Source organism: Pinus tabuliformis, chromosome 5_1 (assembly GCF_031772625.1).
Source record: "Pinus tabuliformis cultivar Carrire ecotype Pingquan chromosome 5_1, CPIR1, whole genome shotgun sequence".
Taxonomy (NCBI): domain Eukaryota; kingdom Viridiplantae; phylum Streptophyta; class Pinopsida; order Pinales; family Pinaceae; genus Pinus; species Pinus tabuliformis.
In genome coordinates, this window is record NC_142305.1 from 564397714 (window position 1) to 564415215 (window position 17502).

The 17502-nt window shown below is 34.9% G+C and overlaps 1 pseudogene; it reads left to right on the top strand.

The window, feature by feature from the left end:
• The first annotated feature begins 4687 nt into the window (after positions 1 to 4687).
• Positions 4688 to 5164, top strand: LOC149166075 (ethylene-responsive transcription factor ERF023 pseudogene; annotated as a pseudogene).
• Positions 5165 to 17502: the final 12338 nt, after the last annotated feature.

Here is a 17502-nt window from a genome sequence, read left to right on the forward strand (position 1 = left end):
ATCCTCTCTCTCTTTCCCTTCTCCCTCTCCTGATTGTCCGTTTCTCTCTCTCCCTCTCTTACCTCCTACTCTCCTCTCTCTCTCACTCTCTTTGTCTCTCCCATGTCACTCCCTTTCTCTTTCCACCATTTTCTCTCTATGTATTTATTCTTGAATCCCTCTCTCTCCCTCTCCAACTACCTTTCTCTCTCCCTATCTATCTCTCTCCTTCTCTATCTCTTCCTTCCTCTCTCTCCATTTTTATCTCACCTCCCTCTATCTGTCCCCCCATCACTTTCTCTCGCTCCCCCTTTTCCCTCAAACTCTATCATTATCTCCTTCCCTCTCTCCTTCTCTCTCTCTCTTCCCCTTCTCTCCTTATATATCTCCTCTTCTTCTTCTCTCTCTTCCTACCTCTCCTCTCTCACTGACTCTCTCTCCATCTCTCTCTTATCACTCCCTCTCTCTCTACACCTTTATCTCTATGTGTTATTGTTGTTCCTTCCATCTCTATGCCCCTCCAGCTCCATCTCTCCATCCTTCCCTCTCTCCTCCTCTGTCCCCTCCTCTCTCTCTTCCTTCATGACTCTCCCACCTCCATCTCCCCCCCCCCCCTCTCTCTCTACCAACCCTCTCTCTCCACCCTCGCCCCTCTCTTCCTCTCTTAAATTTGATCCTATTATATTGTATTTAAGAAAGTATCTAAATTAAAAAAAGCTCAATTGGTGGTAAATACTAAACCTATATTTTGGAACGATCATATCAAAGAAAATACAATAATGAAGAACTAAAAGAATCATGTTTTATCGTTGTTAGTCATTTTTCTTACTATAATCCCTTAGATCCTTAATTAATATGGATTTCTGCTAGTTCTTAATAATATTATTTATATTATATAAATTTCCTATATATATATATATATATATCAGTATTCTCATTTTTAATTTTATTAAAACCTTCATTTAATTTCAATACGAATACTTTTAGTAGTTGTGAGGATAAAGAATTTAGATATATCTCAAAAGTAATTAATTTTTTTTTTTTAGATTTAATTAAAGAAATGTTATAAAATAAAATTAAAATAAAATATTATTGTGAAATAAGTTAGATTTTTTGGGCATATGGTATTGATAAGCCATGGTATTGTGACAAAGCATATTTACAAGTTAATAATATTCATGGTAAAGAGGGGGTGAATATTCATGGTTAAGAATCTTATCATATTGTTATAGCCTATTTTTAAGTTAATAATATCCATCATAAAGAGGGGATGAATATTCATGGTTAAGAATCTTGTTATATTGTTATAGCCTATTTACAAGTTAATAATATCCACAGCGAAGAGGGGGTGAATATTCAAGGTTAAGAATCATGTGATATTGTTATAAAATATCTTGATTGTGAAATAGGTTATGGTTTTTGGTATGTGGTATTGTAACAAAGCCTATTTACAAGTTAAGAATATCCATGGTAAAGTGGGTAAGAATATCCATGATTAACAATCTTGTCATATTGTAATTATTAATTTTTTATGTGCTTATTAATTAAATTTATATATTGTTATGAAATCATTAGTTTAATTTATAAGGTAAAATATACATTCAGGGCAATCTCCCTATGCAACATTATTTACAAAATCATTTCAAAGACAATTGCTGATAGAATGTGAAATACTCCTTCGCTATACATCTCTCTTGAACAACATGGTTTTCTCGAGAATAGGCTCATCCATGATGTTGTTGAAAACACATGGGAGAGTATACGTTCGATACACAACAAAAATTTAAATGCGGCTATCTTCCATATCGACTTGAGGAAGGCATACGACTACTTGGATTGGGGTTTCCTCATATGCATCCTTATCAAAATTGGACTTAGTCTTGGATGTATAAATTGGATAATGGCATGTGTTGACAATGTAAATTACGTTGTCCTAATAAATGGTTATACAACTAAATATTTTTTATTCGCTTGAGGTTTGCAGTAGTGATGCTCACTTTCCCCACTACTCTTCATTCTAGTAATGGATTGCCTAAGTTTGCACATAAAAAGAGTCATAATGGAGAAACAGTTTCGCCCATTGACGATAGGCAAAAACAACAACATTTCACACAGTCTTTTTGTAGATAATATTTTGATCTTGGGTATGCTTTATAGCTATTCCTGGTTATGTCTCTGTAATATTCTTAACAAATTTTCAAATGCTATAGGATTATACATAAACAATGGAAAATATGTAATATACCATGGAAATTGCGAAATGGAGATTATTACATATATTGAAGATTTATTTGGTATCAAGGCAATGCCTATTCGAAAGGGAATGAAATATATTGGATACCATTTAAAACCTTGATGTTACAAATTTGTTGACTCGCAATGGATTATTAACGGATTTCTCAAAAGGATATCTGGGTGGGAGTTCAGATGCCTTTCACTGGGTGGGAGAGTTGTCCTCTCCCAAGCAGTCTTAGCACAGTTGGCGATTTATCGGGCTCATCTATACCCCATCCCTGCATCCATTGTCAAGGATCTAAACTGCCTTACAACAAACTTCATATGGGGAGGGAGACACGAAAGGAAAAAATGCCATCTCACTAAACAAGCCAACATCACTCTCCCGAAGTAATTAGGTGGATGGGGGATTATGGACCTTTGCAGATTTGGCAGAACGTTGTTGATGAAATCCATATGGAGGGGCTTATTTGAGAACGGCCCTTGGAGCAATATCATCAAGCAAAAATACCTCAGAAATAAAGATTTCAGGTAATGGTACAGGAAAGGCACCATAGGCATCAAGCAAGGTTCTACCGTTTGGAAAAGTTTCTGGAAAATGGAAAAATATTTCTTTAAACAACTTACATGGAAATTTCAAAATGGAAATTGTATTCGCATTGTTGTTGACCCAATCCTTGGTGCTGGGGAGGAATGATCCATCCTCGAGAACATAAAAATTCACCTAAATGGACAGAGCATTTATTTTTGGGGTCAAACTATAACTCAATGGCAAGGTCCAATTCCTATTTGGAAAAAGGCCCACACTCTTGGCCTAAATGGCCACATGGCCCTACAATGGAACAATATTATAGCAAATATAAAAAAGATTGGCATCTGCCACGCGGGACCTCGAGAGTCAATCACATGGAAGGGAAAGATGACAACTGATAATATCATTGTTGTTGATACTTATTTCTCTCTCTCCAATGTATCAACATTGCAAGCAAATCTACAATTCCCTTTTTCCTATTAGAAAACAGGAATTCCAAATAAAATTATCATCTTTTCTTGGCTGGTTTTTCATAATAAGAATTTCATCTGGGAGAACTTATGGAAAAGACAATGGCAAGGGCTTGGCATATGCTCTATCTATAAAAGTGACACTGAAGACAATAATCATATTTTTCTGCAATGTTAACATATTGTTCAGGTATGGAAGAAACTTTCTAAAAACTCTGGTTTTCAATATATATTACATTCCTCCATCAAGGAATCTCTAATGTGGTGGACCACTCAGAAACCTCTTGGAGGGCCATTCAATTATTTATTATATGGGCCATACGGAACTGGCGTAGCAAGTATCTGTTTCAGAACTCGAGGGAGGACTTTCAATAGGTCTTTGATCGAATCATAAAAAAAATTCTTTGTTTTCTTTTCATGACCCAATCATCCGAGCAACAACCTACAAGTGCATAATAACTCACAGTGTATGTACTAGATGGGATTTTTTGACGGAGCAGCGCAAAGGGCTTCCTGTGCATGTGGGGTTTGGATTACTATATCAGCTGAACTATCCTACAAGATTTTTTGGAATGGAGGCCACGACACCAACAACAGAGTGGAAGCAATTGATCTTTGGGGTCTCCTGTGGTTTAGCAACTTTCTAAATATCCCACACTTGCACATATACGGGGACTCGAAGATCATAATTGATCAAGTTTTGCGTAAAGCCTCCATTAACACTCTTATATTACAAGGATGGCTGAAGAGAATAGAGCTCATTTAGCAGCTTTAGGGAGACTATACAATCCAGCACATAGGCAGATCCTAGAATATGGAAGCAAACATTTTATCAAAAAAAACACTCCTTAGAGCACCTAGAAACTGGTACTTGGAGATCACTTGGGAGCACAATACATACGACATGGGGGACTTCCTATTTCCAGGTTAAATCCAAGCATCTCTATTTTCTACAAAATTTGGATTTGCTCTCTCTTTTTTGCTTTTTGTTTTCCTGCATATGTCAAGATTGATCACTGTTCTAAATTCTACATGCAATTTTGTTGTACAAAAAGGGATATCCACAACATAGAACTACTAAAGCTTTATGCTCCAAGGTTATACGATCTTGTTTTTGATGATCGGTATATAGTTCCAACATAATAGCTCTCACCTACTCCCCTAACGAGAAATGGAAAACATGTTTTTTCCAATCATCTTCAAAATGATATGTAATAGTTTCTATTCAGTACTTATTTTCCAGTTTATATCATATAAAGCTTTTTTCTCACTGGAAAGAAAAAATATCACATGAAAACCACACAAAGGCTTTGCCTAAAAGATGAAACATTACCTCATTTGGAGGCGATCAATGGCTACAGCGTAAACCGAGGCAACAACTCCAGATTTACCCACAAAACAAATTAGTAGTGGCACCGCTGATGTTGTTAATATCAAGGAGGTGGATTATAGAGATGATAGAGTCCAGCAAATGGAATCGAATGAAAGGTGGGTGGAGAAAGGGAGAAAGATTAAGAGCAGCGGAGAAACACGGCATCCGGTGTACATAGGGGCGAGGAAACATAAATGGGGAGAGTGGGTATCAGAAATAAGAGAAGCCAAGAAGAAATCTCGCATCTATGTTGGCTCTTTCTCCACCCCAGAAATGGCAGTTCGTTCACACGATGTGGCCGCTTGGTGTTTGAAAGGCCACTCGACATTTCTCAATTTCCTGGAAACTCTCAATCATCTTCCTCGCCCCACATCTAATGCAGCGAGAGATATACAGGTAGCTGCAGCGGCTACAACCTTCGTTAATCTGCCTATTACTTCTCAAACTTCTCTTAAATATTTGGATCTGCAGGAAAAGGAAGAGGTTATTGAGACATATAATAATCAGAGCGAGGATTTTCCCAAGCGTGACTGGACAACATTTCTTACAAACAATGGCCGAGGGTTTGCTTCATGAACCTGCACCTTATGATATGCCTCACAACCAATTTTTCAATTCAGATGAATTCGACAAAAAATATAGCAGAGCTGGTGAATTATTTTTGTGGCAATCTTCTCAGTGAACAATATTGGTAATTGTCTCTGGCAATGTGATATTTTATCAAACATTTAAGCCCAGTTTAGTTACTCTTTTTTAATGTATTGTGCTTGTAAGCATCATTTCGCTTGTGAGGCATTTAATCCTCAATCAGCTACCGAAATGGTTCCTCGATCAGACCACCCAAATGGCTGGAGAGTGTGATATTATCTTTCTCATTTTAAAACTTCTACCATTGTACGGTCTGAATGTTTTATTTTCCTAGTTTTCAATCAATAATATGGAATTGTTGAAAATGTTGTTATGAAATGATATTATTATTTATAAAAATTATTTAAAATTAAAAAAATTAATGTGTATGTGTAAATAATAGGACAATTTCAAAAGTATTTAAAATTGAAAAATTAATTTGTATGCTTAAATAATATGATAATTTCATATTAAAGAAGTGTAAATTAATTAGTTTGTGTGAAGTTTAATATTAAATTATAAATTTAAATTTCATAGAAACTTATTTATAGAAAATTATAAGATTCAAAATACATGAAATTAAAAACCACTTTTAAGAAAATTAAAATATTTCAATAAGTATCCAAAATATATCAGCCTTAACCACTTTGAATAAGGTTGTTAGGAAGGGAAAAATGGTTTTACAGGGAAAATTAAGCTTTTGAAGCCATATGCATTTTGAATAAGATCTTCAACCACTAGGTATGTTATTTTTACGGAAATGAGATGAGTGAGTTTAGGGTTTTTTATTATGGCTAAGAAAGGAAAATAGATACCATGATCTTAAAACAACATTTCAACATTAAATATTTTCTTTTGAAACATGAAATTAGGATATAAGAGAGTTTTACATTATTATTATTTTATGTAAACATGAAATATTGGAGTTAATAATACATGCACATTGTAATAATGTGCACTAACTTTTCTAACATAAATTTATAATTAAAACTTATTTGTGCTTTTATAATTGTCTCTTTTATTTTATGTGTTGAATGAGTTAGCCATTTTGGTTTTACTTTTGAAATGACAAAGCTAATGGTTTGTACGATATAAATAAAAACATATTCATTTCTTTAACTCCTTATTAGTATCTCCAATTTTGACAATGGTCCACATATTTAACATGCATGAAACTCATATATATATATATATATATATATATAGTAAATGAAGATTCTATTCATTCATAAAAACGGAGGTACATTAGTAGCAAAATGTAGGTAGTCTCACCTCGACCGGGTTTGTTGATTACCGCAATTAGCATATGGAAAAGAAATGGAAATACAACTAGAGACAATCCACAACTTAGGAGGCCACAAACACTAGTAAACACATAAAACAAGTAAAAAATTTGTAACGATGCTAGTCATATGAAGTAATATAAGCCAGGTTGTCTGAATTTATCCCTGGAGGAGGAGGATGAAAGGAACACTAGACATTCTCCTCAAAGTGGGTCATCCATGACTCCAAATTCTCCACCTTCTCAGATAATGGATTATGGCCTCGCGAGACCACCATGACACGCTCTCAGATATGGCACTAGAAGTAATGCATTTTTTTCAATGTGGAAATAAGCTTTGAATGCGCTTCTTGTCGCACCCGCTCCGAGGTTTTCATGAATTCTAGTACCGAATGAATCAAATCTCGACAGTTTTCCAAACAACATTGACATTTTTTTCTTTGTCTGTGCCCAAAACGACTCATCTTCCCCTCTCTACTTGTGCCTTCATGACGCATTGCTCCACCTTTCTACTAAGCCCGCGAGTTCTGATCCCCACGATCTACTATCAGGCTACCATGACCAAGACCATTTCGAGCTCGAAAGACCACCCAAACCGAACGACCAATATTTTTACTGCCTTAGCCAGAGCGAGTGGTCATTGTTGCTACCTACAAGGGAGACTCCTTGCCCCTTTGACCATCTGAATTATACATCGATTGGAAGAAGAATGGGAAATGTGAGGTACTAAGCGCATTATGACAAAATCGACACCACTAAGAAGGGATGAAGCTAACTAGCAAAATACTACACCAACTAGAACTTCAGCCATAAAGAATCACCCCACCCATGTTGGCAGGACCACATACAACCAACCTAGGAGAAGAGTACGGAACAACAACTTCCAACTGGAAATAGGGAGCTAGACTCGCAATTCGTCGTCCCTGACCCTTTGTAAGATGACCATTGACCAGACCACTCGAGCTTCAACACACCCATGCCATAGAAGCAGCTTAACCTTGCAAAACCCAGAGAAAGAACTACTAATGATGATGAGCCAAATTCTGCTCTAACACACAAGAGAACCCACCCACCCATAGTAGGACCCTCGAATGAGTTTCAGAACTAGAGGCCCAAATCCTTTCCCAGTCAAAGAAACTAAAGACCGCACACCAATAAGGAAATTACCCAAGTTACTGACCTGGTAGCTGTGGAGGGGACATCGACAACAAATTCACCACCTTTTCCAGACAAGGTTATATCTATACTGTCTATTATCGTGCCCAGAAATCAAGCTTCTCTCTCCATAACGATACCATGCCTAGACTTCTTAGTAGAAGACCACATCACCCTCCATAAACCTAATGGTTGCCTCCTCCCACTTGCTTCGAGGTTGATGGAGGTTTCACACAAACAAAAATAATGCGTCCTATACACAAGATGTCATGGGAGGAAGGGGAGGTCAGTCCTCACACCAACGGTCACATGGTAGTCATGAATACCCATGCATAACTCTATTAGCCCGATTCGTCACCCCCGTCAGAATTTATGTGTTATAATTTTAAAACACATGATTCTTTTGTTTCTGCCATAAATATATATTCCCCCATCCACATGGAAAAAAAATCATCTGATGCATAAGTATAGGCAATTCTTACATATTAAAAGAAAGTGATTGATTATGTTCAAACCATAAATTTATATATCCTGTAAGTTAGATTTCATAATTTTAGGGTTTCATTGACTCAAATATTTTGAAATTTTAATTTATTGTGAGTGTACATATAGGATACTTTAAAGAAAAGTGTGTTTCATCTTTAATCTTTTAATGTTATAAAGTTAACAAATTCTTTCAACCCAAAATAATTTATTTTAACTAGAACTAAAATTTCTTGAGAATTGGTAATTTGCACCATTAAAACTATTTCATAAATGCAACAAACAAGATAGTTACAACATTTCTTTGAAGTCTTGAAGACTTGAACCCACTCAGTGGAATGATTTGTTCACCAAAGCACTTGGGCTAAGATCCTTTGACTCAACCCACAAAATTTTTGAAATTTTCCATCACTCTATATCACTATGGATCTCATGAGAGTCTGTTATTATTTTAACAATTTTTATTTTCATCTTTAAGCTAAACAAAATAGAGAGATACTTATAATCTTGTAAATTATGGTTGATCACCTCCTTATAATATGTTACCTTTATTTTATCCCTTTAATTCAATTTGGCCATGTGGAATGAATGACGTCCTCATTTATAAATATCCTTGACCCTTTTAAGCTTGAATTTTTACTTATTAATTTTACATTTCTAGTTATTGGAACTTACCTTAATACAAATTCACCTATCTTTATGCTCAATTATATTTCACTGCCTATTTAATGATATGATATACTAGTTGTTTCAATATGAAATTTATTTTGTAGTTATTCCTTGACTATTACTAACATGTCCCCATATTTCCTCTCTTTTAAACAAAGACAAATGAATGAGGTTCAAATCTCTTTAATTACACTCAATTCCCTAGCTTCTCAAATGATGAGACAAATTATTTGAATTTGTAATTTATTTTGTAGTTATTCCTCGACTATTATTAACATGCCATCATCATTCTTCTCTTTTAAACTAAAAATTACAATGTTCAAAGATCTTTTATTACACTCATGGCCTAACTCTATGAGCTTATTCAATTACTTTTTGATGGTTTTGATACATAATCATATTTCTTAAATTTTTGTTATTGTATTTAATAATACAATATTTTATTAGTTGATTTATTTTTCTGATGAAATTTTTGTTTTTGTTATTTTTTATTTAATTAAATTATATTTAAACTAAGCGACAGATACCAACTACTATGTAGCCTTGTTTAATTAAATATTATGATGATTTTAGTTACATGTTATATGACTTTAATAATATTGATATAATTTTGTTTTGTTAACCTAAAATAGTACGAATAAATAATATGATAACTTATTATTATTATTAAATATAAGAATTATTTAATTAGATATTATGATGGTGTTACTCACATTGATATGTTTTTTTGCATTTTGAAAGTAGCGAGGGAAACCTATTAATTTTTTTAATTGTATTTAACAAGAAAATGTTGAACTTAAATATTATGAAAGTTTTATCGACATATTATATAAGAGCTTTACTGGGATTTTTTATTACGCGTTTTATATGGGATCTTTGTTAAAGTGTCAAGTTTAGTACCCTAGAATACGGTAAAAGGGAAAAGTGGGAAAAACAATGAATAAAGTTTTTGACCATGACAAATGTTTTAGATAGGGAATATTTGACTTTCAAATGGAATCTTAGGCATCATTAGGTAGTTTTACATAAAACAAATGGATTTAAGAGCATTGACTAGGAGAGGAAAATAAGTTCTATGCTCTTTCAGAACAATATTTTAGTATTAAATATTTTCTCATATATAATATTAAAGTGAGGAAGTTTTATGTTGTTATTATTTCATGAACGTGTTTTCTTTAATGATGTATGCACTTTACTAATGTGCATACACTTCTATATCGTGATTTTATAAGTAAAGGATATGTGAGATTTTAGGATTGAATTGTTTCCTTCATGTGGCGGATGAGTTGGTTGTTTTGATTTTAGTTTTAAAGAGAATATGATACGATCGTATAACAAAAAATATATTTGTATTTCTAATTTATTATTATCTTATTTTTATTAGGTTTTTATTTTGATCTATATTTTTATCATCAATGCAATTACATATATCTATGTAATTTTATATGTAAATGTCATACATATATAATTTTATTTTATTTTGTATGTAAATTTGTATTGATTAACTAATTTAAAAAAAAGTTATATGGTGTACAAATGAGATTTACACATTGAATTTCTTTTTATTATGTTAAAATATTGAAACATATTCTTAAAGTTAGATATTAGAATTTCATGGCTTCTCTCAAATGTATTTACTATATATATATATATATATATAGAGTATGATGATAATGAATGATGATTATGGTTAATGTCTCTTGGATTATATTTGGTTTATGCAGCTAAGAAAAGTGAGGTATTACATGAATTCGCTTAGAATTTTATTTGTGTGTTGTTGTCGCTGCTACAACACCCTCCAAAAGTTTAGCCTACACTCAAATTTTGGAGTGTAATTTGACTTTCCATATTGCCATAACAAGCATTAAGAGTTATTACATGTGTTTTATTTAAGTTTCTTTGTCCCATTCACAAGAAAATCAAAGTGTCGTCTTTAAGTATATCAAGTGTCGTACAACGCACAAAAGCTAGTTTCGGTGGTTTCAGTGGGTAATATTTGTGTGAATGAATTTGGTATACCATGTAAACATGTGTCACACTTATTTACAAAGTTTCAATCATTATCACACAAGTGTCATAATGGTCATCACAAAATGTATCTTTGGTGTCGCACTTGGTGTAAGCCCATCGCAAAGTCGTCGCATTGAGGAAAGAATGTTGTTAATGTGTATTAGGTAATCTATGTTATGTTTTCGAGTTTTCTAAGTGTGTGATCACAATCAAGTCTTGTCACTATTCACATCAGCGTCATGGATCCCACACTTAGTCAAATCTGGAAAACTCCCTAACTGAGCAACCTAGCCTCATGTAGCCTTCGTAAACTGCGCATTACACACTCTCATCCCTCAAGCAACAACCATGCCTCCTAGAATTGTGCAATTCATAGTTCCTGCCTCCCATAACTGCACACTATGTAGCTTTAGTGCTCAAGCCCATCTCATGAGCTCAAAAACTCTGCAATCCTTCCCTCTGACCATGCCAGAACTATACATTGCGAAGTCTCAGTCCTCAAGCCTAGCCCTTGAGCTCCCAAGCTACGAAACTTCACAATAACCTAGCATCCCTATCCTTCTGGTACTGCACGGTGGGAAATTTCAATCATGAAGCCTTCAACCTAGCTCCTTGGATCTGTCAATTGCACAATCATCAAGCATAGTCTAGCTTGAACTATGAATTGCATAGTCTCAAGGCTCAGACCTGGCCCTTGACTGTCTGAGTTGTTCAATTGCGTAGTCAATGAGCCTCCCCCTCATCTTGCTACCCATTTCCATCTCATCTAGTGGATCATATTGCAGCATCTTATAATAGAGGTTTTATCATACTAATTTCATCTTGTCCTGAGTGAATTGCAAATGTAGGTACTCAATCACGCCTTCAAAAGATGATGGAGAAAGAGATGGAGAAAGACATTGCACTAGAAGACACCTCTATAACTGAAGATACAAGTTGATGAATCAGAAGAAAGCAAAGGGATATCAGTTTGTGACCACGGCTCAAGACCTCATAACATTGAAGACTCCTCATCTCTAAGCCATATGGAGGTGGAAAAGAGATCAATCTCAAGAAGACACAAAGCAAGCAACATTAATAATGGGTTGATAATTCCATGTCGTTGAGCACTCCATGTCATTAGTTTCATGTCAGGCCATGTTGTGAGTCATCATACACCACATTTATCTGTCGATTATTGTAAATTCTTATTTGAAATGTATTGTAGTGTGGAAATCCAAGGACATGTACAGAATGTAAAGAGTCCTCTAAAAGTTTAAAATTCATAGGGAAGTTAAACATTCATGAGGGTAGTCAAAGAGTCACAGAGAAGGCGAAGTATCAACCCATTTGTTATATATACACCATCGTTTTACAAGAAGAGGAATTTTGACCTTGGCTTCTCCCACTAGGAATCAAAGAGACAAGCTAGTTCTTTTAGGGAGAAAGTAGTGGCTCCAACACTCCATTATTGGAGCTAGTGGTGTTCGATGTATACATGTGTCTTGAAAATTTTACTTGATATATGAAGCCTGATGGCCAACACATTATTCATGAATGGATTATGAATATTTGTGAGATTGTAATGTGAATGTTTATGCTTCATGGTTGTTCTCACATGTACTAAAGTAGTAGAACTATTTCGGTTGTTTTAGTGCCTATCATATCGAGGATGTGTTGTAATGGTTGCAATGACCGTCACATATTTGTGGACTATTCTACTAGATGTTAGACATATTTTTTATGTTTATGTGTGTCTTTGCTAGGGTGGTACTATTACCTATCTCTTAGAGGCTCAATTTCTCTTTCCTCCGTAGTAGAAGATCCTTGACACCACTAAAACAGAACAATAAATAGCCACACCTACTTGCGTTCCGAAGGCACATATATGATCTTCTCTCTTGTTTACAACTAAAGCCAAGAAAAAACTTTAATAAAATGGTAACCAGGTCGTATTCTAGATGGGTATCCTATCCCTAATGGTGTTAGGTCTAATTGGGACCACATATCAGAGAGACCCCTTTGAATGTTGGTAGGTCCATCACTATTAACATTGTTGGCACTAGAAGGAGGGAAGCCATATTTTTATGGCTAATAACTCTACCTACCTCGACATACTTCTTTCAGTCAAGACAGAAACATTCCCAGCACCTCCCCTACTCATATTCCTGAAGTTCGTTGATCTTCTCAACCTGGTCCTCAAAAAACTTATGAATTATCTTATGAGCACTTCTGGGCCATTCGACCTATAACCTGTCACTTTTCAAAGGTTATTGGATTGATCCCTAGAGTAAATAATCTTCCTTACTTTCCAAGAATAAAGAAACCACTCCTACTAGGATAATGGTCTCTAGAGTCAAAGATCTGGTTCTCGCCACCCTTGAAGAGTTAGTAGAGACTAGAGAAAACACAAAGAAACATAGTAGACTCCATCTTTTAATGGGGGTGAAAAAGACAATGTTGTGCTCTAAGACGACACTTTTCATGGGTTAGGTGATTTTTAAAAGCAAGAGGAAGATCCCTCAATTCTAAAGAAGAGGAGAAACATAAATATGAAGACATGGAAGACCAAGATTTGTATTGGATGTCTAAGGGCCCACATTCTCTACCACATATTTTACACAAGATGTTGAAACACTCGGAAAAGATGATAACAAAGTATGACCCTAATAAACCAATCAAAGTAGAAGACCTTTTGGAAAACTTCTACCTACATCTACAAATTCTTGAAGTACATTACGATGATGTTGCATGTAGACCATTTCCTTGTACCTTAGATGGTAGATTAGTTGTATGGTACCATAGTCTTCCTCCAAGTTAAATTAAAAACTAGAAAGGGTTTAAAAAGTTTTTCCTTGACAAGTTTATCGATGACAAAACCCCATCCATGTGATTAAAAGAGTTGGGAAATATGAATATGGAGTAGAAAAAAGGGTAAAATATTTTAATCAGATGTTAAATCGCATATTGAGAAAATTTCCTACGAATATGAAGCCTCATGACTCCATCACAATTGATTATTACATTCCTGCCTTACTGACAAGCATTGCGTAGTTCATCAAGATAACTGCAAAAGAAATTTTGGCTAGGAATTATGAAGAAGCCATTACAATTGAAAAGGACTTCTGCACAATTAGATTCATTATCGATGGTGAACCATAAAAAAACTCTAAGGACGTGGGTAAAAGGTCTTAGGCCTCTTTAAGCAAGGCCAACCATAAAGAAGCGACTGATCTTGAAAGCTTGACATAGAACTTCAAGTCTCTGTCTAATGAGCAAGAAGAGTTAAAATGGAGGTCAAGTGAGACCATCTTCAGCAACAAGCCCACAAAGTTCAACTTCCTAAGAAGGGCTACCAACCCTAGCAACAACCGCAATCAGCGAGCTAAGTCTGCACAAAGCTCGAACATCATGCTAAATATAGAATGCATGGGAATGGACCAATATTATTCTTTTCATTTAGAATATCATTCAGAAAGGACATACCCAGAGTGGAATTACAACATGAACACTCTATTTGTGCATATCATTGACACATGAATTTCATATTTGTAAAATGAGCTAATGGAAGAAAATGAAGAAACCATTGTGGTTAGAGAGATTATGAGTGTTGGGAACACATTGAATACTTTCAGTTGTGTATTCACAGCTGAAAAGAATATGCCAAAGAATTTCCACTAAGTAAGGCCCTGGTTCAAAATAAAAGTAGTGGATATAAGTTGACAAGCCAAGGGCCAGTTTCCAAACAAGAGTTGACAAATCATAAATTAAAAGAACAATTGTTAAGAAAAAATACAATGCCTATCAAATCAAATCAAAAGACTCAGGATAAGTTTGGAAATATTGCTTTAGCGAAAAACACTTATGCCAATAGAAAAAGTAAGTCCGCTATTCCGAAAACATCAAATAAATTCACTCCTCCAGACACTTCGAATATGCCTGGTGTGCTCATAGTCAAAGACATGAAGTAATCTCACGTTAATATTTCAATCTTCAATATTACAATGATTGGAAGCCATTGATAACTAATTGTCCGAGCTCTTGACCAACTTTCTTTAGGTATAATTATTCTTCACAAAAGGAATATGGTAAGTCTTCTAGTCCCTTGGAGTCTGTTCTTAATGCATTAACGTTAGAATCTAACACACTCTGCCCTCTATTTTTATTGACGTTTGAATTTTTTAATTACAATGTACATAATTGTATAGTTGATCCGAGTGCATCCATAAACATAATGCCATTGTATGTAGCTAGGAAAACCAATGCTACATGGGATAAGACAGATGAAAATATTATTCAGTTGCATAGGTCTCTTATCAAAGTTATTCATGACCTCATAATTTTTCTTATTCACCTATCATCTCATCAGCGAGTTCACCAATGCATAAACATAGTAATTGTGGACATCCCAAAACCCTATGATGTATTGTTGAGTAAAGAATTGTCCAACAAATTACAGGGGTATTTTTCTACCAACTGGTCACATTTATGGCTTTTGTATAAGGGTAGGAATAACCAAATATTGGTGGAATAAGAACCTTACATGAAGCAAACTGTCACACCATTCAAGGGAAAGAACGAGTTAGTTGCTTTTGCAGATTTGATTTTTGGAAATTGCTTCCTAGAGACTGAAATTGGGTGCTAAATTTCTCATCCTTCATCAGTCCCATTAGAAACATAGTTGGAACTCCTTCCTAGTCTAACTCGTGGAAATGATATATGCACAGTAGATAGTATTAGCATATAGTAGGGCATATTTTTTTCATTTATGATGTTTGGACTTTGTATTTTGACGGTTCTAAGACACGATAGGGCCCTGGATTTGCTTGTGTTTTAATAGATCCACGATAGAGAAAACACTTGATCTTTAGCCACTTGGAATTTGTGTGCACTAATAAAACTGTGGAATATGAAGCACTCATCCTAGGCTTACAAGAGGCCATTGACCTCAAATTTGGGGTTCTTAAAGTAATAGGTGACTCTGAGATCATCGTACCACACGTACGAAATACTATACATTATTTTTCACCTAATTTGAAAAGTTATCAACAAGAGGTATGGAATTTTATTTCTCAATTCCAAGCTTTCAATATTGTATATGTTCCTAGAATGCGTAACGTAGTTGCGGATGCATTAGAGAACGTTGTTGCTAGGTTTTCACTGCTTAGGGACAGTTTTTCTATTGAAATTATTTATAAGCCATTCGTCCTTGGTAATATCACTAATTTATGCATTTTTAAAGATGAATAGTAGATATTACATTTCATGGAAAATGCTGATGTATTCAAAGATGTAGTCATTGATGAAGACGAGAATGATCAAGGGTTGCAAGATGCATCTTGGGAAATCAAGGAGAACTACATGTTGAATGGCATGGTACCACTAGAGAAGTTGTATGACTTTCAAAATCACTTTATAGGACCATTCAATGTTAAAAATCATAGTTCAACACTCTCGCATGAGTAGATAAATATTGGAATAGAGAAAGACCTAAAGTTTGTTAATCTCGGTACTTGTTGTGCACCTCAAGAGCGAAAATACTTTATCCACTTATTCAAGCAGTACCAAGAAGTTTTCTCGTGGACATATGATGAGCTCAAAATGGACAACACACGAAGAATCCATTATGTTATCCCAATAACGGAAGGGGCTAAGCCTTTTTAGAAAAGGTTGTGAAAGGTACATCCGACGCTTGATCCTTTGATTCAAAAGGAGTTGAGGAAGCTACTAGATGCTCATATCATTTACAAAGTGTGACATTCAATGTGGGTTTCTAATCAAGTCCTAGTAAGGCAAAAATCTAGGGAAATACGCTTGTATATAATTTACGAAATCTCAACCACACCTCAGACAAAGAGAATTATCACATGTCGTCAATAGAGTAGATATTACATATAGTATCAAGGTCAGAAATGTTTTCTTTACTTGAAGGATTTTTTGGCTACAACCAAGTTCTAGTCTCAGAGCCTAACACTCTTAAAACCACATTTCAAATGAAGTGGGGCACGTTCACTTTCGGTAGAATTCCTTTTGTGCTGGTTAATGTTGGTGCAACCATCCAATGTGCGATGGTCATTGCATTTCAAGGTCTAATCAGTGAGAGCATGGTGGTGTTTCTTGATGATGTCATGATTTTTTCAAAGAAGAGATTTAACCACCTATGCCACCTGAAGCAAATCTTTTAGCATTGTCGAAAATACGGGATATCTCTTAATTCCAAGAAGAGAATTTTTTTAGTGTCTAAGGGAAACCTCTTTGGCCATATCATAATGAAGGGTGGGATTAAATTTGACCCTGAAACGGTTAGGGCTATTATACATATTCTCTTCCTGGTAAACAAGAAAGCCATGTAGTCCTTCCTAGGAAAGATAAACTTTATCTGCAAGTTCATCTTTGATTACACTCAGATTGTAAAACCTATGTAGTAGATGGTGAGAAAGGATGAAATTTACAAGTGGGACACATGGGAAAAATATGCATTATGTTGTATCAAGCAAGCTATCACAGAAGCACCAATCTTGTACAACCCAAATTTCAAGAAGGATTTTTTGTTCTACACCTTTCCTTTTGATACTTCTCTTTTTGTCATGCTTACACAAAAAGATGATCAAAATGATGAGCGACCGATATCTTTTATTAATGCTAGCCTATAAGGACCTGCAATAAAATATCCCACCATTGATAAACAAGCTTATGTGGTCTACAAGGT